Source organism: Podarcis tiliguerta (genome assembly GCF_965153285.1).
Source record: "Podarcis tiliguerta genome assembly, chromosome: 7".
In the NCBI taxonomy this organism is placed as follows: domain Eukaryota; kingdom Metazoa; phylum Chordata; class Lepidosauria; order Squamata; family Lacertidae; genus Podarcis; species Podarcis tiliguerta.
Window position 1 is genome coordinate 73235659 of NC_139540.1, and position 25497 is coordinate 73261155.

At 41.5% G+C, this 25497-nt stretch overlaps 2 long non-coding RNA genes across 2 annotated transcripts in view; one reads left to right on the plus strand and one right to left on the minus strand.

The window, feature by feature from the left end:
- Window positions 1-23552, minus strand: LOC310681758. The gene is made up of 3 exons (XR_014513590.1): window positions 23283-23552; window positions 3283-3410; window positions 1-439 (listed from the first exon to the last, which is right to left on the minus strand). It is a non-coding gene; the product is annotated as an uncharacterized lncRNA (long non-coding RNA).
- LOC310681688 overlaps window positions 22968-25497 on the plus strand; it is a 13580-nt gene continuing 11050 nt past the window's right edge. The window contains exon 1 of the long non-coding RNA XR_014513512.1: window positions 22968-23043. This is a non-coding gene — a long non-coding RNA (uncharacterized lncRNA). The remainder of the gene's footprint in view (window positions 23044-25497) is intronic.

A 25497-nucleotide genomic window follows, 5' to 3' on the forward strand; every position in this document is an offset into this window, starting at 1 on the left:
GTGGTAACGCAGCTCCTCTATTCATTTGCCAGTGCGCTCTGGTGTTAAATCCCACACTAATTGTTTCCCCCTCTTATTGGCTTTTTAAGAAGCTTTCAGAATCAATTGTCTCTTGTTTCAGTACTGTCAGCTTTCGCCATCAGGTTCTCAAAGAAGTTAATCAAATTTGTTCAGCATGGCCTCCCCTTCTTATTGCAGCTGCCACCTTGGAGGAGTTCATAACCTGCTCAAGTGTTCCTTCTCTCGCTGAGCTTAATCAAAGACTGAAGAAATGTTTTCCCTCGCAGAAAGGTCAGACTCATAGACCTATAGCCTCCCCTTGTCTTCCTCATTTTGATATCACTTCTAATGCATTATATTTACTTCATGTTTCTCCCAAGCTGCTTCTTCGGGTTTCATAAGACGTCAGTTTTATCTTCCCCACCCTCCTCGAATGCTGCTGCACAAGATAATAAATGATTATTAGTAGTATCTTTTATTTTATTTTATTTTATAAAATCCTGAACTTAATGTGTCAGTCAAAGTAGCATAGTCAGACACTTCGGGTATTATAAATAAACCTGACTGACCTTTATTCGGAGGACATATCAGAAAACAAAGCTGTACTCTCTCTCAATTTCTGATACTCATTTATATCTCTGTGATATCATGAAACTACACAAAAGCAACTTTCCAAGTTATACGGCCTTTTGTTTCATAAATGTGTGTACTACATAAGTAAGAAAATATATACCAATACTTCTTCCAGTAGTCTTGCTTCAATTGAAGAGATCATGCCCAAACTCACTAACCTGAAATCTGCTGTATTTTATCTCAGTCTGAGATCTTGTTAGTAACATGTAAACATTATGTTTATTATCTGATGGCATTTTTACTTGCAAATGCTTAATATTGCCCTCCAGATATTTTATTTGTATGGCTTTATTAGGCTTATTTTATCCCAAAGCCATATTTATACAGCCACTAAAAGGGTTAAAGAGAGACACATTTCACCTCACACCTGCACTTGATGTTTGGCAAAAAAATATTTTGCCGCATAGTCAGATTATACGTTGGGTTTGTACAAATGAAAATTTACCAAGCCATAATTTACTGCAGTATGCATGTGAGTTTGCCAGTTGATATTTATCAAGGAGGTATTCCGCTTCATATGGTAAGGACATGTTCCTCTCCACAACACACACAACATCATATGGGAGGTGGGTTCTCCACACAGATGCTCAAACATAATAGAGACCCAATTCCCAAGGTATATTCCCTTCAAAAGGAGGAGCTTACATTGCAAATCCTTTTATCCCCAACTAACTGGAGATGTGGTCCCATACAGGTTGGAAGAGGGGAGCCAAGCCACTTTCCCATTTGGCCACAGTGACGCCAGCTATACCTTCTGGCTGGCCACACAAAGACTTTTGGAGTGGATTTGAATCACTGGAGAAAACAGGAAGGCTTCCTGGGCTCCCCAGAAGTGGGGTCAAGAGGCAGACCACATAGACGAAACCCCCAGCTGTGGTTCACTCCTACAGCATAAAAGGAGAACCAACCAGATCACCTCACTTCAGTTTCTTTGTGACTTCCATCTTCCCCACCTACTCTCATCTGTTGTTAGTTGAAGGCTCAAAGTTGTTCTTGTCTCAGGGAATTTGATGTACAATATTACTGTGGATCTCAGTCAGTTGCAGACTGGGGAGGAATTTTATCTGTAGGCAGATTGGCAGTGGTTCTGTGGGGTTTCCACCTTCCTCATAGCAGGGGATGTTTACAAGGTAAATTTAGTTTTGTCACAACTTATTCGGGTGGGAAAGGTATTGGGATAATAATAATAATAATAATAATAATAATAATAATAATAATAATAATAATTATACCCCGCCCATCTGGCTGGGCTTCCCCAGCCACTCTGGGTGGATCCCAACAGAATGTTAAGCATGCGATAAAACATCAAACATTAAAAACTTCCCCAAACAGTGTTGCCTTCAGATATCCTCTAAAAGTCAGCTTTTTATTTCCTTGACATCTGCTGGGAGGGCATTCCACAGGGCAGGCACCACTACCAAGAAGGCCCTCTGCCTGGTTCCCTATAACCTCACTTCTCGCAGTGAGGGAACCACCAGAAGGCCCTCGGAGCTGGACTTTGATGTCCAGGCTGAATGATGGGGGTGGAGACACCCCTTCAGGTATACTGAGCCAAGGCCGTTTAGGGCTTTAAAGGTCAACACCAACACTTTGAATTGTGCTCAGAAATGTACTGGGATGGGATAAGCAGGGAAGGGGCTCCCTGATTCATCCACAGATTATCCCTTTAAGGGATCTTGAAAGGGTGTCATTACTGTCCAAAATCTAGCTTGTAGGCTGACAACCATAATTTCCTGACAAAACAAGGACCACCAGAATCAGCACATGCCACCATGGACCCCAAAACAGATCAGGTTATTCCCAGCCATCGGAGGACCTGGGAAACAGTCTGGCAGGAGAATAGTGACCATCAGATGTGCAGCCTGATGAATGGATCCATACCCATGCCATGTCAAGCCAAACTTACTTCTTTGTAGCCAAACAAAGTTGCAGCCATTTCTCACCCATCACTTGACTTGTGTTTGTTCTTCGTGCCTTGTTTGGGCCCACAAATGTATAACTCAGCCTTTCCCAACCTGGTCTGTTTCAGATATTTTGTACTACAACTCTCACTATGTTGTAGTGGGTAGGACTGATGGGAGATACCATCCAAGAACATCTGGAAAGTACCAAGTTGGCATATACAACATGTGTAACAGTATGCCAAGCATCAAGGAGGAATTAGGTTTGTATATGGTAAAATCCTATTTGCTCTCCACAGTATTTATTTCTAGGTGCCGGTGAAGGCTGGAGGAAACAGGTATTTCTATTATTTCTATTTTTTATATAAAAAAGCATTAAAATGTTTCTAATTTTCATAGGATTAAGATTGATAAGAATATTTTAGAGGCAAGAGATCTGTAAATGTTGTAAAGTACCTAGAGAGCCACACTCAGTGTATTTGTGACTAGAGGAGACTTTGGGCTGTGTGTGTAGTCTAGTGTTTGTGTAGTTTAAAAGGAGGACTTATATTTTATTTCTTGCTGTTTTCAAATGAATAATATATAGGGTTGCTTTTTTACCACTGATACCTATGGTGAAATTCTGCACTAATATATAGTACGTAAAATCACTACATTTTTCGTAGATGTTGTTGTTGTTGTTGTTTTAAAAAAGCCACTCTAGGTAACACTGTTATTATTTTTAAATTGGATACAACAATGTTGTTACCTTTCTCCTCCTGAGGTTTAATAGTGTCTGCCGGCAGGTAATGAGTTTTTGGTATGGCAACATCTCTATATTCCTGCAGCGAGATCAGCTGCTGGTGTGAGGCATCTTGCTTTTGAACACAGCTCTCACTGGCAACAAAGAAACAGCATTGCTTAGGAAAAGGAGAAGAAAATGGTTATGAAGCTCCTAATTTGATGCCATGGGTTTTTTGTTTTTTAAAAAAATATTTTAAGGAACTGGAAGAAGCTGGAATTATCTCTAGAAAACAGAGAGAGAAATCAGGTGCTTAATAGAGAACCTTTATGAATAGAAACCGTGTAATACAAAATCAGGCAACCCATTTGTTTTTTGGGTTTTGATTTCTAAAGTCATCTGTTGTGGCAATAAAGGGAATATGTTTCAGGTGATGTGAGTTGAATACAGAATGTGCACACATTCACTGCACCAAGAGTTTAATATGTGGCCAGATATGGATAGTCACCAGCAGATGTTAGGAAATTGTTCATACATTGCCTAGCACTTGTTGTTGTTGTTTAGTCATTTAGTCGTGTCCGACTCTTTGTGACCCCATGGACCAGAGCATGCCAGGCACTCCTGTCTTCCACTGCCTCCCGCAGTTTGGTCAGACTCATGTTTGTAGCTTCGAGAACACTGTCCAACCATCTCGTCCTCTGTCGTCCCCTTCTTGTGCCCTCAATCTTTTCCAACATCAGGTTCTTTTCCAGGGAGTCTTCTCTTCTCATGAGGTGGCCAAAGTATTGGAGCCTCAGCTTTACGATCTGTCCTTCCAGTGAGCACTCAGGGCTGATTTCCTTAAGAATGGATACGTTTGATCTTGCAGTCCATGGGACTCTCAAGAGTCTCCTCCAGCACCATAATTCAAAAGCATCAATTATTCGGCGATCAGCCTTCTAGCACACATGATCCTAATGTCAGTTTTGTATGCTGCCTGGCCAATGAGCTTGTCCAGAAACTGAATACAGAGACTGACCAATGTATATACAGTGGTACATAGGGTTACAAACACCTCAGGTTACAAACACTTTGGGTTACAGACTCCGCTAACCCGGAAGTAGTACCTCAGTTTAAGAACTTTACCTCAAGATGAGAACAGAAATCACGTGCTGGCAGCACGGCTGCAGCAGGAGGCCCATTAGCTGAAGTGGTACCTCAGGTTAAGGACAGTTTCAGGTTAAGAACGGACCTCCGGAACTAATTTAGTTTGTAACCAGAGGTACCACTGTAATTATCCAGCTGACATTATCTCCTTCAGTCTGCATGCCATCCAAACTCACATTGGGGACTGATGCAAAATTGACTGGGCAATGAACAAAATGCCCTGTTCATCGTGCACATGCTCCAAAGCTGAATATGGAAATGCACAATCACTGGCATTTTTTTTGGTATGTGTATTCTACATTCAATTTGCACTATATGGAACAGATGTGCTGGTGGTATCCAAATATGCACTGCATTTTATCCAGGGAAGAAAAACTGTTTTTACAACAGTGATGATAAAAATATGGAACCCACTTGTGCTGTTTCTGTTATCATTGGTTAAAAGTTGGTACATAAATATGTTAGATAAAATAAACATTGTAAATAAATAAGTTAGATAATAAGTGAAATTTAATCACATTGTTGGCATCTGTCTGTCTTGGCCCCTCAAATAATTTATTGGGAGCGGGCGGGCAAAGGGAGCTCAGCCCCTAGGAGTTGGCTCCGATAACTGCATTTCTCTGTCTCTGCTTAGCCCTTTCTGATTCCTTTGCTGTATGGTCTGTAGTGACCATAATCTAATTTCTTTCTGCTGACACTTCACTTTTCAAGCTTCAGCTTTTGACACCTTGGCTTGACAACAAGCTCCATCAGTTACTTTGTGGTTGAAAGAGTTTCCTGTTGTTGTCAGGAACAAAATGTTCAGAGATAGAATCATAGAATCATAGAATCATAGAGTTGGAAGAGACCACAAGGGCCATCGAGTCCAACCCCCTGCCAAGCAGGAAACACCATCAGAGCACTCCTGACATATGGTTGTCAAGCCTCTGCTTAAAGACCTCCAAAGAAGGAGACTCCACCACACTCCTTGGCAGCAAATTCCACTGTCGAACAGCTCTTACTGTCAGGAAGTTCTTCTGCCTTAGCTCATTTCTCTTGACCAGAGTGACTCCATTTTTCCAACACACTGGCTTGCTGTTAAAGATTACAAATGGCTACAAAGAGTAGAAAAGTAACCGCCAAGTCAAGAGGAATCAGTTGACCCAAGGATCCTCCTTGTCCTTTGAAGCTTTTGACTCTGGTATGGCTACCACACTGAGCTTGACTATTTACTTACTTTCAGTTTCTGTGTGGCACTTTACTACTGCTGTTGAAAGTACAACGATCACTGCTATTATAATTACGACTATTCCCACATTTATTACTACAGTCGTTATACCTTATATGATAGGAAATTGTTTACAGAGGTGGGAAATGCCAAATGCTGCTTCAGTAGCAATGGGTTTCTTTAGCATGTTGATTCTCATCCCCACACAGAGCTACGAGACGGTGTCGTGACATTAAAATGAATTACAATATTGCAAGAGACTGAAATGAGCAGACAGAAACACTCTCCAAAATATATGCATAAAAATGGCAGGCTATTTGCTCCATCTGCTGTCAAAATCCAGTAACCACAGCTAAATGTAAACATTCAAATGCACAATAATAAGCTTTGTAGGACAATGATAAGATGGGTGGGTCATATTAAGTGGTGAGTGGTAAGGATTCCATAGAATAAAGCACTTCAGTGATACTGGAAAGTAAAGCATTAATAAGCATTAATGAAAGATGATCTTTCTCCATCCCCATTTAAAATTCATGTTATCCAACATCCCTTTCACAAAGGCTACAGTGAAAAATTATATTTAATTAATGCAATTTATATATTTATTGCTTACCTATTTGTTTAGATGCTAATTCATCTGAATTCTAAAGATTAAGATTAAAAACTAAAATTACTGTGTAGGTATACAGTAGTACCTTGGATCCCAAATGCCTTGCAAGTTGAATGTTTTGGTTCCCAAATGCCGCAAACCCAGAAGTGTCTGTTCTGGTTTGCGAACTATTTTTGGAAGCCAAGCGTCTAACAGGGCTTCAGTGGCTTCCAATTGGCTACAGGAGCTTCCTGCAGCCAATCAGAAGCCGCGCTTTGGTTTCCGGGCATTTTGGAAGTCAGACAGACTCCCGGAACAGATTTCGTTCGACTTCCAAGGTACAACTGTATAGATAGATATAGGTATGGATATAGATACAGATATAGATATAGATATAGATATAGATATATAGATATATATGCAAACATACATACAAATTCTCTCTCACTCTCTCACTCTCTCTCTCTTACATACACACACACATGCTACCATCAAAAAGTCTCTTGTTCATTATTCATCACTAAATAATTGTAGAAAATGTGGGTGAAAGGAAGAAAGGAAGAAAGAAAGAAAGAAAGAAAGAAAGAAAGAAAGAAACCCATTTTACATTACTTCTGGAATGGATTCAAGCTTGATTTTATCAGAAGTCTATAGAAAAGGAGACAACAGCCCCAGACATTTTGGCATCCCAGAAAGAAAATTTAAATGGTGGCTCTCATGGTGGTAAAAAAAGATACAACAGTAAACTGACATGATTAACCATTTGGTACTCCAAAATCAGATTCTCTGGGCTGCCTGCCTCTCTCTGCATGTGAACGAAGGGCAGATTGTAAATATTTAAAATAAAAAAATGACATAGTAGTAACCCCAAAGAAGTGGATTTAAAAACTTAAAACAAATACATGTGTGGGCTGATATGGTATAATAATACCTCAAGGGAAACCATGCTTATTTCAATTAAAATATTTCTCTTCTACAAGGTAGTTGTAGGCATGGCTTGAGTCCTTGGAGTGTTTCCTGTCCTTAGGCATGGGTGAATCTGTTTGTTTCCTGTCTGTGTCTCCTTTGCAAAAAAATAATAATCCTATTCTGTTTTGTTGTGGTTTTTTGCACCACACACGCACATGCACGCACCCACCCACCCACCCGCACACACACCCCTCACTGCTGAGAGCTGCACCAATTCACAAAGGGTCACCAACCCTCCCTGTACATGACAGAAAGAGGGCATGAGCTAGTGACTACACACAGCTGCTGGTAGAGGTCACAGCAGATTCCATAAAAGGAGATGTAAGCTACGTACAGATCACTAGATTGAAATGTGACAAGGTCATTTCCCTTTGCTTCCTTTCAAGTCACATTCTGAGGCTGCCATGCACAAGGGGTGGGGAGGTCGTCACCCAGTGCCAATATCCTGATTTGTTTCCCCATGCCTAACTCCAATTAACTCCAAGTTGTCATCTGTGCGTGTGCAACAGTTATCTTATAGAATCATAGAATCATAGAGTTGGAAGAGACCACAAGGGCCATCGAGTCCAACCCCCTGCCAAGCAGGAAACACCATCAAAGCACTCCTGACATAGGGTTGTCAAGCCTCTGCTTAAAGACCTCCAAAGAAGGAGACTCCACCACACTCCTTGGCAGCAAATTCCACTGTCGAACAGCTCTTACTGTCAGGAAGTTCTTCCTAATGTTTAGGTGGAATTTTCTTTCTTGTAGTTTGGATCCATTGCTCCGTGTCCGCTTCTCTGGAGCAGCAGAAAACAACCTTTCTCCCTCCTCTATGTGACATCCTTTTATATATTTGAACATCGCTATCATATCACCCCTTAACCTCCTCCTCTCCAGGCTAAACATGCCCAGCTCCCTTAGCCGTTCCTCATAAGGCATCGTTTCCAGGCCTTTGACCATTTTGGCTGCCCTCCTCTGGACACGTTCCAGTTTGTCAGTGTCCTTCTTGAACTGTGGTGCCCAGAACTGGACACAGTACTCCAGGTGAGGTCTGACCAGAGCAGAGTACAGTGGCACTATTACTTCCCTTGATCTAGATGCTATACTCCTATTGATGCAGCCCAGAATTGCATTAGCTTTTTTAGCAGCCGCATCACACTGTTGGCTCATGTCAAGTTTGTGGTCAACCAAGACTCCTAGATCCTTTTCACATGTACTGCTCTCAAGCCAGGTGTCACCCATCTTGTATTTGTGCCTCTCATTTTTTTTGCCCAAGTGCAATACTTTACATTTCTCCCTGTTAAAATTCATCTGAAATGGACGCACCTCATGGCTTCCTTTTTTCAATTGGATGGAAGCTGGGTTAAGGGAAAATGCACCAGACAGGATTTCCCAAGAAGCTGCAGGATACATATGGATTGAGGCTAATGCTGTATACACTTGTCTTCAAACACTAGCGGCGGAAGCAGGCTGCAACCAGAGTAATGTGAATGCAGCTGCAGTCTTAAGGTCTATTGATAAGGTGCTGATGGCAGCTAGGGAAAGGTTAATATTTTTTTGGGGGGGGGAGAAGTTGTTGTGTTTGTACAACCAAGGATGATGTGCTTAACTACTCTCCTGTCTAACTCATTAACTATAAATTCCACAATCCCAAGACTGTCTGTTGGTTTATGAAAAAGCACACATCCATTAGAACAGAATGCGGCTCCTGGGAATCTGAAAATACAGCAGTTCTCAAAATGAACAATCATTCGAACTATAGAAAGGGGAAAACACAGCTATCGCTTCCTCTGAAGCAACCGCTGTCCAAAAATTCTGACACCTGCCCCAGTAGTTACAAAGCTCTGTAAGATACTGACATTTGACACAGGATAATATCATATGTGGACGCAGGTGGCACTGTGGGTTAAACCACAGAGCCTAGGGCTTGCTGATCAGAAGGTCAGCGGTTCGAATCCCCACGACGGGTGAGCTTCCGGTGCTCAGTCCCTGCTCCTGCCAACCTAGCAGTTCGAAAGCACACAGCGCAAGTAGATAAATAGGTACCAATCTGGTGGGAAGGTAAATGGCATTTCTGTGCACTGCTCTGGTTCGCCAGAAGTGGCTTAGTCATGCTGGCCACATGACCTGGAAGTTGTATGCCAGCTCCCTCGGCCAGTAAAGCGAGATGAGCACCACAACCCCAGAGTCGTCCATGACTGGACCTAACGGTCAGGGGTCCCTTTACCTTTAATAACATATGCAATGGGCTTATGCAGCACATGAACCAAGCTGCAGGCAGGCCCACACTCCTTCCAAGGCCGCAATGCTGCCTAACTGTTTAGGGTAAACAAACTTATCGAAATTGGCTTCTGCAGCCCCTTCCATGGCCTTTTACGTGATTTTGTGTGCATATGATGGAGTGGAGAAAACTACCGATGAGGTTTTGCAAGCAGCATTAAAAAAGAAATAGGAAATTGAGGAGTGGGATGGGGTATCAGTGGCAGCAGCATGCCAAACATGAGTGGCTGAATGAAAGTCACCCCAAATGGGGGAAATCGTAAAGGATTCTTTTTTCCAAGTTGTTATGTTCCAGCACCTCTTCCAGTGCACTACACTGACACCACTTCCCCACTCCCAGCAAGCAACAGTGACCCACTGTGCAGCATCAGGTGAGCTGCTTCTGAACCAAACTGAATACAGCCCATGAGCAATAAATGGTGACCCAGTTGGGTCTCGATAAACCTCCAGTTTTTGCTCCCTGCTTGCTAAAATGAGATGGACATCATCAGATACCTAGCAGACCACAACACATGGCTCAATGTGTTTAGCTCATGGAATTCTAAGAACATAAGAAGAGCTTCACTGGATCAGAGAAAGGTCCATCTAGTGTGCAAGGGTGGCGCTGTGGTCTAAACCACTGAACCCCTTAGGCTTGCCGATCAGAAGGTCAGCTGTTCAAATCCCCGCAATGGAGTGAGCTCCGTTGCTCTGTCCCAGCTCCTTCCAACCTAGCAGTTCGAAAGCATGCCAGGGCAAATAGATAAATAGGTACCGCTGTGGCAGAAAGCTAAACAGCGTTTCTGTGCGCTCTGGCTTCTGTCACAGTGTTCCATTGTGCCAGACGCAGTTTAGTCATGCTGGCCACATGACCCGGAAAGCTGTCTGTGAACAAATGCCAGCTCCCTCAGCCTGAAAGCGAGATGAGTGCCAAAATCCCACAGTAGCCTTTGACTGGACTTAAGCGTCCAGGGGTCCTTTACCTTCTTTTTCGACCATCTAGTGCAACAACAGGGGCAAACCAGATTATTCTTATTTTGTCTATTATACTGCCGCATCACACCACGAACACACCATTATTTATATGAGCAAACTATTGGCTATCACATCTGAAGCATCTCATGGCTGATCTTACATCCATAGGTTGTCTGCTTTAGAGGCCCCTTCGTTATTTGCTAATTGTCAATGGGTTGGGGGGGGGGAATGAAGAAAGAAATAAGGAAGACAAGTGCTCATCATGCAGTTTGTGAGCAGGTGAACAAACATGGTTTAATAACTGTGCTGAGGAAAAGTAACAGGAAGGAATGATGTCCAGAGGGATAGCTATTTGCTGCATCAAAAACAACCAAGGTTATTATGACTCCTTTGAGTCTCATCAATGTATTATGGCATAAGCGTTCATCAACTAGATCCCACTTCATCAGATGGATGAAGTATTGTCTTTAGCAAGTGTGGAGACACGTGGTTGAGGCGAAGGGTAAGAAACCATGTCAGAAGGAAAGGAAACGCAAAAGGTACGACTGTGACAACTGTGATCAAGGCTGTCACACAATCGGTGGCCCAAATGTGCGGCACCTATGCACCTGCTCAGGAACTGGCATCCATACAAACACATGGACGTTGAAGGCCCAGAGACTCCGTCACAGCCACATTCCTATTATGTATGTATGTGGAAACTCTTCAGATTAGTAATGCATGAAAGGGGCTATAGATAAGAATATACATCTTTTTTTACAAAAATGATTTTCATTGAGTTTTCCATATTTAATTACATTTCATTACACAAATCTCATTTCATTACAAATCATTACACATAAAGCATTGCTCAGACAGAGCATCAACTTCCTTCCCTCCCTCTTTCTGACTTCCAAACATATTTTAATAAATTCTTGCATTTCTATAGTCACTTTTTTACCTTATATCTTCTTCTTTTTTTAAAAAAAAACACCTTATATGTAAATCAGTTCCTTATTTTCACATTACAAAGCATTTCAATTCAAACCTCCAAATGTTTTTAAATGTTTACAATTTTCTTTCATATAAAATATATAAGAATATAAATCTAATATGTCTTCAGTGCTAGCATCTTCACAAGTTTCAATCAGCATTTCATTCTTGGCAACTATAGGTACTGTAAAGCACCTTTGGGTTTCATTTATTTAAGAGAACATCATTTTAATTACTAACTGGATACTACCTTTCCTCCAAGAACATCATAATGTCATAATGTCAGAAGACATCTGAAGGCAGGGAAGTTTTTAATATGTGACATTTTAGTGGAAACCCAGCCAGATGGGCGGGGTACAAATAATAAATTATTATTATTATTATTATTATTATTATTATTATTATTATTATTATGAGGATGAGGATGATGATGTCCCTCCTCTAAGGAAGTTGCAGTAGCATTCTTAAGGATTGTCCCATTTCCTCCTCAAAACAGACTTGCAAAGGTGGATAGGTTAGAGAGTAATGCGCTGCTCAACAACACCTGGTAAATATCATGTCTGAGCAGAAAATTAAACCAAGTATATGTCCAACATGATTTTACCCACACCACACAATTCATCAACGTTGTCATGAAGCTTATATAAACAAAATGTCTGACACAATTTCTTTCCCGACAGTGCACCAGTCAGTAAAAACTAGATCACAAAAAGATTGTTTTCCTAAGCTTTCTAAAGATCAATTTCTTAGCAATAACAAGGCTCTGTTGCAATCTGTTCCCTGACAGACATTTTAATTCCATGTACTGCTGAAACATCATGTAGCAAATATAGTTCTGGCTCGGATCCTATAATGTTTATGGCACTTGAGCACAATTCTCTAATACCAAGAGGTTCCCAAATAATGTGTTTCAGATTGCCTCTCGACCGCCCACGCTGTTGGTGCATAGCACACACATGGTCCGGTGGGTGATTTCTGAATAAGAGTACACAAGTCCAATATGTTCTCTTTAATTCCAGATTGCATTTACGATCTTGTGCTCAACAGCCGCTCCAGCCATGTCTGCATACTCTGACTATATCTTGTAAAAGTGTTGAATTACATGACAAAAATTTCCCCCCGAAAGAGTGAAAATTCTTATCTGAAATTAAACTTAAGGCTTTGGGATTCTGCAAAATAAATATAAAATTCAAATGGCTGGTCATGGAGTGAATAGGTTGGTTGCTCCTAAGTAGAGATTTTGCTTGTCTTGTCGAAACTCCTTTAGCCTGCCTCAAAGTTTTCAAAGAACAGGAACTTCCACATTTGTCTTGAGCTTCCCATTAGGTAGAATTCAAGGGTACCCTAGGAATGTGTCCTGTGATAAATGTTGCTTGTCTTAATTTTTTTAAAGCAGTTTCTTTTAAAATTGTTCAGATGCATTGCTTTAGCAGGAGTAGCCAACTGAGCCCAAGGAACACAGTGCTTTCCAACTGACTTCACTGGTCAAATAGTGCTAGGAGAACAGCAGGTAGGAAACCATAGAAGAAGTACCTGTGTCCAGGCACAAAGCTTGGCCTTTTAATGACTGTAGGCTCCACAAGGCGAGTGAGCCCTGGGAGAGGTGAACTCCTAGGAGCACGAAACCAACTCCCAAATCAGTCAACAATGGAAGGTTGTTGGAGAAAGCGTGTTCTCATTAAAGGAGAGCACGTGTTCCGTTAAAGGAATTCAGGGGCTTACCATCCTCTCGCCCAAACCCCTGGAATCGGGTGCGGGCCGCGTAAGCTCCTGGGAGCATGTGGGGAGAAGCTGAGGGTCTGTGTCGCAGCTCCAGTTATCCCTGATCTTGTTCCTCCACACTGGCTCTCGCTGGAATCCGGGAGTCAGTGCTGTCCCCCAAGGCGGGGGGGACAGCTAGTCATAACCAATGCCTAAGCAACCACTCACAATTTGTATTTTAATAAAGTTGTGGCCAAAATTATGCCAAAAACCTTAAACAAAAATTATGTGTGATGTGTGAGTTATTGGGGTAGGGGTGTTTTGGGGACCTCAGCACGCAAATGCCCTTCAGCGAAGAGTGCCTCAGGGTGATAAGCAGTCACCCTGCTCACACTAAATATATCAACTGATATTAACATCCAATCATCCAAATCATGAATGCCCTGTGGTGAGCTGTTGGGAAGCCATATCACTGATCGGCCACTCCCTGGCTCAGGCACCCCAAAAATCAGCCCTCCAGATGTTTTGGGACTACAACTCCCATCATCTCTAGCTAACAGGAACAGAGGTCACGGATGATGGAAATTGTAGTCCCAAAAGGGCCGAGTTTAGGGATGCCTGCCTTGGTTAGAGCTTTGGCCCTGGGGTGGATTAAGCTATCCCACCCATTTCTCTCTCTGTAACCAGTGACATCAGGTTGCTTCACATACACACACTCACACTATTTGATTTTTCATTGCTTGATCATTTGGTGTCTTGCAGCTGAATGTGTGCGCCCTAGAAAAGCATTTCATTTTGAGAAGATGGAGAATCGATAGGGAAGTTTTCACTTTTTCTTTTTTGGTCTTTAACTGTTAACATATATAAACTAGGGATATAGGGGGGGTGGGACTGTGTCAAAATTGTCCAAGCTGTTTGTGGGTGGTAACATGAAGGGACTGCAAGAAGATCAAACGTATCCATTCTGAAGGAAATCAGCCCTGAGTGCTCACTGGAAGGACAGATCGTGAAGCTGAGGCTCCAATACTTTGGCCACCTCATGAGAAGAGAAGACTCCCAGGAAAAGACCCTGATGTTGGGAAAGATGGAGGGCACAAGGAGAAGGGGACGACAGAGGATGAGATGGTTGGATAGTGTTCTCAAAGCTACCAGCATGAGTTTGACCAAACTGCGGGAGGCAGTGGAAGACAGGTGTGCCTGGCGTGCTCTGGTCCTTGGGTCATGAAGAGTCGGACATGACTAAACAACTAAACAACAACAACAACAACAAACAACAACAACATGAAGGGGGCATTTCCTAGCTTATTCTTTGGGCAGGTGTTATCGTTTTCACATTTTTAAACTTTTCTCATAAGTTCTCTTATTTCAACTCACTTAATATTGAATGGAAGTCCCTTTTAAAGTCATATTGGTGAAGAAAGCAGTCAACTAAGGAGCAGTGGAAAATGTAGAGGCCAAGCCTATTGCTTTCTTCAACAATGCCAAAATATTCTCCAACAATTCCAGAGGAGCTCAAAACAGAAAACTGACCATGCCCTTCTGCTGATGCTGCAGAACATTCATGTTTGCTAACTTATTTCCATTTGCAAACCAAACTTCGATCTTCACCAGGACAAACCGAAACAAATCTTGGGTAAGATTTATGAAGGGGGAAAGGGGTTTGGATAGTTAATTTCTGCTTTATCCATTATTGCCCTTTTCTGCCTCAGCATAATTTAACTCCTTCTCCCATCTGTTCTGCTTTCCAGAAAGATTTATAATGACCAATCCTTATTCATCTGGCTTTTCATTTGAACATGCAAAATAAATAAATAATCTTTAAACCCCCCTTAATTTTAAGTTCCAAATATAAGCAAGGCATTGTTTAATCATTATGTACAGTCCAATTCAAACTAATTTGTCATCATTTTCTTTCCAATTATACTCTCAAATGAGTGGCTGTGCTTACAAATACTAATAGACTGGCAGTGTCGGGAGTAGTTGGGACAATTTATCTCCCTGCTCCGGACTTCACAGATAATTTGCATTGGAGCAGCCACTAAGCTCGGAAAAGACGCTTTGTAACAACATAGCATCCTCCAATTATCAAGTCTGCAATGTTCATTTTCCAAACCTGGCGATCTGAATATCTTTAGGCTTTAATAAGCCATCATTATAGGAAGCGTTTGGCTTTTCCCATCAGACGAACGATTTGTGACAGCTACATCTGCATTCCATCAAAGTGAAGATTTGAAAATGGGGAGCTGGCCTCTGCTATTCATTAATTTAATTCAATATACTTAATTAAAACATTTTACCCTACCTCTCCAAAAGCTCAAGGGGTCAGCAGGTTTGGACGTGTTGCTCTGAAGGATGACAAAGCAAAGACCCAGCATCTGCATCTGGGAAACCCAGCCAGATGGGTGGGGTATAAATAAGAAATTATTATTAAATTATTATTAAATTATTATTATCACCACCCAGATATAACCTAAGGAAGGAACAGCAAACATAGGAAACTGTCTCATATCAGGTCAGACTTTCCATCTAGCCTAGCATTGTTTACTCTCTTGGCAACATCTCTTCAAGAACTCAGGTAGAGATATTTCACATCACCTGCTACCTGGACCTTTGTGTGCAAAGCTCAAGTTCTGTGCTAGGGATGGGGGGGGGGAGAGAAATTCAATAATGTTTGCCCTTAAAGGTGAACGTACCAAGTTTGCACTTTGCAAAGCGATATGCGAACTAGAACATAGACACCCAAATTTTGCAATGCAATTCTCGGCCCAGGTACCATGCATAAAAATGCATATATTAGGGAAAGGTATGCACAAAAATACATACATTGGTGAAAAAAACACAAGCTGCATTACATTAGGAGAAATTGCTTTGCATTAAAAAAAAGTGTATATTAGGCAAATACCATACACAAATGTGTATATTAGAAAAATGTACACTAAAATGTTGACAGATATTGTTGTTGTTTTTGTTTAGTCGTTCAGTTGTGTCCCACTCTTCATGACCCCATGGACCAGAGCACACCAGGTACTCCTGTCTTCCACTGCCTCCCGCAGGTTGGTCAAACTCATGCTGGTAGCTTCAAGAACACTGTCCAACCATCTCGTCCTCTGTCGTCCCCTTCTCCTTGTGCCCTCCATCTTTCCCAACATCAGGGTCTTTTCTGGGAAGTCTTCTCTTCTCATGAGGTGGCCAAAATATTGGAGCCTCAGCTTCAGGATCTGTCCTTCCAGTAAGCACTCAGGGCTGATTTCCTTCAGAATGGAGAGGTTGGATCTTCTTGCAGTCCATGGGACTCTCAAGAGTCTCCTCCAGCACCATAATTCAAAAGCATCAATTCTTCAGCGATCAGCCTTCTTTATGGTCCAGCTCTCACTTCCATACATCACTACTGGGAAAACTATAGCTTTAACTATACGGACCTTTGTTGGCAAGGTGATGTCTCTGCTTTTTAAGATGCTGTCTAGGTTTGTCATTGTTTTTCTCCCAAGAAGCAGGCTTCTTTTAATTTTGTGGCTGCTGTCACCATCTGCAGTGATCATAGAGCCCAAGAAAGTAAAATCTCTCACTGCCTTTCATACCCTCTTTTAAAGGCTGAATTCCAGAAGCCTGCTACAAGGTTGCTCTATCAGTTACTGTTTAACAACCACTTAAGAGAACAAACAATTCCAGAAAGAGGAAGAGTTACAAAAATGATCACCCTTTACAAGATAGAAGGGACACATTTCTAAAAAACTTTCCCCAATCTGGAATATTTGAGGGCTATCACAGAAATGGTTGCTTTGGAACAAAGTTCATGTTACTTACTGGAACAAAAGGGTGGATAATATATGTTATAGGAATTCTAAGGTCTCATATCTATAATTCATATGTTCATAAATGGACAAGGCAAAACACGCATAAGTGCAGTGGTACTTCAGGTTAAGTACTTAATTCATTCTGGAGGTTTGTACTTAACCTGAAACTGTTCTTAACCTGAACCACCACTTTAGCTAATGGGGCCTCCTGCTGCTGCCGCGCCGTCGGAGCACGATTTCTGTTCTCATCCTGAAGCAAAGTTCTTAACCTGAAGCACTATTTCTGGGTTAGCGGAGCCTGTAACCTGAAGCGTATGTAACCTGAAGCGTATGTAATCTGCGGTACCACTGTATAGGATCTGAAACAATACAGGAGAGCAACCCTGAAGCCATTTTGACTCTCCCAAATTGACCTCAAATATTTCCTTGCAAGGAGGAAGGAAATGGGAAAAGCTTTCTAGCTGTCTTCGGACTGCAGGGGCTTACACTTCCCTTTGCAAATACAGTCCGGCAAGTATCTGCTAAGCTGAGCAAACTATCAATATATGTAAGAGATTCAGGAACTCAACTATTTACCATCTCAAAGGAATGGCCAGGATGCTGAGGTAAAAGCAATCAGTGACCATTATCAGGTATCCTGACAGACAGGTTTTCTGCTGTAGACCTCCCCTTCAGTGATGTATGTATGATGTTTTGGGGGGTGGTGGTCTTGAGCTACAGGGAAGGCAACTTCAAATTTCTATATAAGAGCTTGCACTCCATTGTTCTGGGTTCCTCCTGCTTTCTGGATGCCGCCTGCCTCCTGTTGCAAAAGTTAATAAAGATCGGGCTTACTAGCTGCCTTGTTTTTCAATATTCTCTGGTTGGCCTCTGTTATTTTCTCCTACCAATAGAGAATCTACTTAAGGATTCTGTACAGGCTCTGAGATACCCCGTAAAGCAGGCATCCCCAAACTCAGCCCTCCAGGTGTTTTGGGACTACAATTCCCATCATCCCTGACCACTGGTCCTGTTAGCTAGGGATGATGGGAGTTGTAGTCCCAAAAACACCTGGAGGGTCGGGTTTGAAGATGCCTGCCATAAGGCAAAAGGAGCAGTATTTTTCTTATAATGATATAGAAATACAACTTTCTCTTTAGACTTATTTATGTAATTGTACATACTGAATCCACTTCCACTGCTGTTTCCATATGCAGGAAATTCCCACAGGACTCAACAGAAACCTCTTTTTTGCCCCCTGACAAAAGGCAGATGTGCAAGTGCCTCCCATATTCCTTCCTAGCCAATCCCTCTCCATTAGATACAAGTTATGCACATACAGAAACAAAAATAACTTCAATAAAGGGCAAGGAGGAGGACTGGCTAGGCCAATGAGAACCTGAATTTTTTTACTCAATTCCCGTTGGTGTCAACAGAATTGAGGCTATGCATAACTGAGGACAGAATCAGCTATTATGTGTTCTTTTCCCCCATAAATAAATAAAAATAAATTGTTATCCTGTGTCCAACATGTCCTTGGTTAAATGTTTTGTGGTGTTTTTTTAGACATGTTTATCTTGGCTTAATAAATTGAAATATCCACTTGGTGAGTCTGTGTGCCCCTTTTCCTGCCCCTTCTCAGTGAACCTTGATTAATTCTGAAATTTGTCAGTTAACTATAGTTTCCCAGTACATCCCAATTAGAATTGGGATTGCATTAACAACATGACGAGCAATTATGATGTAGTTTTGTTTTAATTAATACCAGATGCTGGGCCAGCCTGCCCAATTTTGTTTGGCACTGCAAGTACGTGGGGAGGGGGTGGTTTAAGACTCCTCTCCCCGGCTGTGATCTGGGTGAGAATCACTCCCCTGCATAACAATTAGCAGGAGTGTTAAAACTCCAAACGACACTAATTGCAGGCAGGTTGTAGCTATTGTTGTTCTTTCTAATTGTTGCATGCGGATGGAACACTTGGTAGCCAACCTAGCAGTTTGAAAGCACACCAGTGCAAGTAGATAAATAGGTACTGCTGTGGCAGGAAGGTAAACGGCCTTCCTGTGCGCTCTGGTTTCCGTCATGGTGTTCTGTTGTGCAAGAAGCAGTTTAGTCCTGCTGGCCACATGACCCAGAAAGCTGTCTGTAGACAAACACTGGCTCCCTCAGCCTGAAGCAAGATGAGCGCCGCAACCCCATAGTCGCCTTTGATTGGACTTAACCATCCAGGGGTCCTTTACCTTTACTTTTTTACCTTTGGTACCCAGTTCACAGCTGGGAATGAAAGCTTAAACCTCCCCTCTCATGCGCTGTGTCTCAATCACCTACACTGGGGTTTCGCAAACTTGGGTCTCCAGCTGTTTTTGGATTGGAGACCCAAGTTGGAGGCCCAAGTTTGGGAAACACTTTATTAATGTAATATGCAGTTGGTCTCTGAGAATCTATGGTTACCATTATTCCAGAATAAGTCAGGGTCTTAAACCAACTTCAAAATATCAGAATGGTATTTTTATTAAAATAAAAAACCAACTACAAGAATGCTTGAGCATTACAGAATTTAGATGCAAAGGTTGTATTAATCTCTTCGAGCTTTTATAAGTAACTCAAACTTCTAGCAAACTGTATACTTTGCTTCTTTCTCTAATGTTTGGTATGTGTGAAAACTTTTTATTAAAAAATTTAAAAGTAAGCCCGAAAAAGAACTAAACAATTACTGTAGTGACAGAACAAATATAACAGCTGAGCTATAGAAGGAAAAAGCAATTTAAGTACACTAAAGAACAATAAACATAGCAAGAGTGGAAACAGTAGAAAGGGACAAATAAGATATACAATGCCAGGCGAGCAATACAAGGTGCTAGTAAACACATTAGGGTATTAATCAAGAAAAATCATAGTTTGGAATTGGATTTGCTTCACAATATAATAAAAAATAAGCCCCCCTGTCAAATATGTTTTTGCCTGCTATATTTTGTGCCTATAGTTGCTTTCGCAAAGGTGAGTACGGAGTTTGCACATCAAATCACTCTAGGTTTCTTTCCAAAATTGCCACAATCGTTTCATATGACTTTAAATTTGTGTCACACTTTTGTCTGAGTGACCTCAAAATATTATGCGTGAGATAGGATAATGCTCTAGTTGTCTGTAGAAGCCTTGTGTCCTGAAATGATCCAACATTTAAAAAACAGTGGAAACAGTTTAGTTCCCCATGGGGAGATGCAAAAGGAACAGTGCTTTGCTGGATCACAAAAAGTTCAATCTCTTCCCAAATTCTTTGCAAGCACCCAGCACGCACTAGGATCTCACCAGTTGGCCAAGATTTCCCTTCTAGCTTCACCACTGGGATCAAACTGTTCTCCTGTTCCTCCAATATAATTAAAGATGTTGCTCACATTCATTATTACCTGGTTTAGAATGCAATTGCGATGTGGGTGGCGCTGTGGTCTAAACCACTGAGCCTCTTGGGCTTGCTGATCAGAAGGTCGGCAGTTCAAATCCCTGCGACAGGGTGAGCTCCCATTGCTCTGCCGCAGCTCCTGCCAACCTAGCAGCTTGAAAGCATGTCAAAGTACAAGTAGATAAATAGGTAACGCTCCAGCGGGAAGGTAAACGGCGTTTCTGTGCACTGCTCTGGTTTTGCCAGAAGTGGCTTAGTCATGCTGGCCACATGACCCAGAAAAACTGTCTGTGGACAAATGCCGGCTTCCTCGGCCTGTAAAGCGAGATGAGCACCGCAACCCCAGGGTCGTCCTTTACCTTTTAGAATGCAATTGCTCAGCTGCTATATTATGAATTGAGCATCATTTCCCATTGTAAGATGTTGTAAAACAGCATTCTGTACATGGGCGTTCAATGTTCAGGCTGACCAGAGTATGTTGTAGGCACGTGAACAAAAGTTATTTAATGGTTGTCTCTTATTATAGATGATACTCATATCGATCACTACGAAACTACATGCACACACATATATATATTTATTTTAACTTGTGAATTATATGACCACACCACCCAACTAAGCAGCTTTTGCTTCAGTAAGCAATCAGGACCGCTTGTCTCCTGTGAAAATCTAAAGCTTTTATTCATAGAGGGTGGACTTTTTTTCTTTGGTGGAATGCATGGAGCATTGAATTTCCAAGTGGCTGTGTACCATGACTAGTAATTCCCTGCACTGAAATCCATAACCTCATTGCTACCACCCACATACACAGGGTGCAAAGTAGAAGGATGCAATGGGGGCTTTTTCAAGGGACATGAAAGGGAACTAAAATACAGGGGCTTTCCACTAGTCTTACTGCTGGCAGCCATCTTTTATTTTGTCTCAGTAGCAAAAGGCATTGCCCTCAATTTGATGTCTGGGGGGCGGAGGCAGGGGAATATGGCAGCTGGCAAAAGACCCAGGAGTGCCGCTATGACTGTCACAAGGACTATGGAGTCAATGGTGGCTGCAAAACAACAAAGGAAGGGTGTTATTTGCAGGAAGATTATATTACGCCTCCATTTCAAACTGAAAGTTCTTTTGAAACTTGAATGTTATATCGTTCTTATGTGCTGTACTGACACCGTCAGTGTTCATGCACCGATATCATGAACCAGGATTGAACAGACAAGCTTATTTCTAAGCAACTGAAGAGAAAGATCGTGGCTACTGAGCCAATTCCAAATTAAGCCAATGACAGCTAGATCATTGATTCAAAATCTCTTAATACTGAGAATGTGTGTTGTTGTTTCTTTATCACACCACCTGTAGACCAAGTTTCATGGGAAAGAACCAATAGGAAACAAACGCCATTCTGCATTGCTAATTTAGAAATTTTGCATTTTCTCAGATTATTTTTGCTTCTAGCAACAAAAAAGGAACCTGGAATTTGGTTACAAATTGCTTTTTCAGAAGTCCTCTCCATTTCAATGTGATAATGGCCATATAGTATCAACTATAATGGTACAGAATCAGCTATAATATACAACTGACTTCCAAAAATGTTGTAATCCTTACAGGCTCCAGTTTATCCTACAGGGAGCACAGAAATGTTTCCCATCCCTTGAGAAAGGAAAGAACTACGTCAGGCAGTTTTCTTTAACAGTCAAGGAGAATCCTAGGAACTGTGGTTTGTTAAGGATGCTGACCTCACAGAGCTATAAACCTCAGCACCCTTCACAGACTACAGTTCCCATGATTCTTAGTGACAATGTGCTGTGATGGTGCTTTAAATGGGGTGGATGTGATGGTGCATTGAGACTCAAGAGAGGGGCAAACTGATCTGCAGGAACAATGGAAAAACACTGAGGGAGATTAAATAAAATGTTACAGTGTCTCTCTTTTTGATAAGTTAATAACAGAGATTAAATGGATATGATTTTTAAGTATCCACTCGAAAAACAGTTGGCTTAAGTTTGCCTTAGGTAAAACAAGACTTATCAGATGATGCATCCCTTGTCCAGCTGGCTAATCTCACACTGCCTGCTTTTGTAATAACATCAAATATTGACTCAGCCTCCTTCAACTTAACATTTCTGAATGCTTACTCACAGAGCATTCTAGATGTCTTTCTATAGATGTATATACCTATCAAAACTTGGAATACAAGAGAGTAATGAAAGCTACTATGTTCATTTTAAGTCCCATCATTTGTGAACAAATGCAATTACCCAAGCAGACAACTAGAGCATTGGAAGGTATCCATGCTTCATTATCTTAATGAATATTAATGAGAAGGCTTTATTGTTTTGAAGGATGAAATGCCTTTCCCTATCCAACTGGTAAAAACTGCTTAATGCAAGCCTGAATTTTATAATTTATTTTTGAATGCAGACGGCATCAAATACATCCCAGATGGCTCTCTACATCCCCTCCTTCTAAATATGAGTTATAAATTCTTTGATATTCTAATTGCATGCCCATGTGTTACATTTTATACCATGCAAGCACAAGCACATCTACATTTTTAATTCAGCATTGTTTTGTTTTAGAGCTATTTGTGTTAATTTAGAAGGAACCCTTATGTCCACTAGGGATGTATGAGAATAGTTACAAAAACAGAAACAGGAGCAGAAATTGTCAGTGTTTGCTCATCCCCCCCCCCCATGTCCAGAACAGAAATCAATCCAGTGATTGGTTGTTGCTTTCATTCCACAAACAACATTCCACGTTATTTTTCATGGAAAATGAGCTGAGGTGCAACGGAAATGGAGCTTCATGAAACACATGCAGGGTAGAATGGTAAGGCATGTTTTGTTACATCTCTATGGTTTTTCTGTGAGCTGCCCTGAGACCTCCGGGTACAGGGCGGTATGTATGTATGTATGTATGTATGTATGTGTCTATAAATGAATGGTTTACAGACCACTGCTTGTCAAGTACAGTGGTGTGGTGTTTGCTCGTTCTTTTGAAAATGTCTGTACAGGGGGAGAGAAGGAGTTAATAGGTAGACCAATAGAAAATACAGAGGCAGAGCCTACCTGTTTATAAAAGGGCTTAGCCCAAGGTTTGAGTTGATTGGTTTGAGTTGGTTGGTTGGAAAAAGGCAGTTGGGAAAGCAGTTGGCAGATACTTGGAATTAGAGAGACCGTTAGTGCAGTTGGTTCATGAGTGAGGCGAGGTAGAAGAGTTAGAGACAGGATAAAAATAAGACTAAGAAGGTAAAGAGTAACAACGTTTGGAATGCAGTTAAAGTTTATTTGTGTCTGCAATAAACTACACTCTTCTTTGTTAACTTAAGAACCTGACTGAGACTACAGTGGTGCCTCGCAAGACGAAATTAATTCGTTCTGCGAGTTTTTTCGTCTTGTGAATTTTTCATCTTGCGAAGCACGGTTTCCCATAGGAAATGCATTGACAGTTTCCCATAGGAATGCATTGACGGTTTTAAGAAAAAGGCGCAAGACGTTTTCGTCTTGCGAAGCAAGCCCATAGGGAAATTCGTCTTGCGAAGCAACTCAAAAAACTCTTTCGTCTTGCGAGTTTTTCGTCTTGCGAGGCATTCGTCTTGCGAGGTACCACTGTAAATGATTTACCAGGGAGGACCTGGTTGGTGGCAGCGGATTAGTGGTGTACTGGTCAATAGTCTGTGAGACGACCGGGGGCTCCATACGAACGCCACAAGTGGTACCTCGGTTTACGAACTTAATCAGTTCCGGAAGTCCGTTCTTAAACCAAAGCCTTCTTAAACCAAGACTTTCCCATAGCAGTGGGGGATTCAATTTACAAATGGAACACACTCACCAGGAAGTGGAACATGTTCTGCTTCCAAGGCAAAGTTCACAAACTGAAACACCTATTTCCAGGTTTGCAGCATTCTTAATCCAAGTTGTTCATAAACTAAGCCATTATTAAACCAAGGTACCACTGTATATGCAAGTTCCCAGTATGATATTGTTCCAGAATTGAGACTGGATCTATGAAATACCACCATTGACAAATGCACATGCACATGCTTTGGGCCACATGTTACCTCACATGTGCCACAGAGGACCTCTGATGGGGGGAGGATATGGCCCTGAACCCCCATTGTCTGTTAAGAGTTTGGGCCCAGTGACAGCATGAATCTGGCCCTGAAAGCAGAACAAACAAGAATGAAGAGAAAATATCCCCGACTGTACACCAGAGATCCAAAACTATAAATGAAGGATATACTATGGCATGAACCACATATTATTGGATCCCACATTTGCATATTGATTGCAGACTGAAGAAAATAGTAACAACAATTACTACTATTCAACTTGTTATCTGCAAGAGCAGTGTTTTGGGACCTTAAACCCATGCATAAGGAATTCTGTACAAGTACAATGGTACCTCAGTTTCTGAGTGCCTCAGAAGCCAAACGTTTTGGTTTTCGAACACTGAAAATTCGGAAGTAATTGCTTCCAGTTTCGAACGTGCCTCAGAAGTTAAACAGCTTCTGTTGCATGTTTTTCAGTTTTCTCCATTGACTTTGGAGACTGCCCTTTGTGCCTTGGTTGTCAAATGTTTCAGAAGTCTAATGGTCTTCTGGAACAGATTATGTTCGACGACCGAGGTACCACTGTATAGTACCATTGAGGAAGCTATCCAAGCCAAACTGTGTGTGGGGTTCATGATTTTATACATGTTGCTGATATATGACTATTATCACAATATTACAGTTCATGGGTTCAGCTATCTGCAGATTTTGAATCAAAAGATTCTGTTCTAGCTTGTACCTTCTACATTTAAGATTTTTTTGTATCCTTTTTATTTTTTGTGTTTATGAAGAGGTCAAATTCTACTCTTATCACAAGCTTACATAAACATAGCAAATGCATTTTTGGGGATACTATAGCCATTAGGCAAAGGTGGAAACCATTTTTTTATCTATAGCTTTTTTGTTATCTTGACTAAAGGTGACACTAAATCTGGTAGTCCCATATTAAGGTCTGCTCTCCCGACATCCAGTCAGACCAACATATGTAATTTCCCCACATTTCTTTGCCCTGCCAGCAGCAGCCAGTGATGTATCTTCAAAGAGATCTAATATTGTGGTACAGGAGACTTCAGTACAGGAGGATCTGGCTGAAGTCCCAGTTAAATAAACTCATTTGGTTGCCATGAGCAAGTCATACCTATCTCAGCCCCAGCTCCTCCCCTATAAGACAAGGACATCAGCAACGACTGACCTCTCAGGGATTATTGTAAAGATGGATCAGGGTGTTGAAG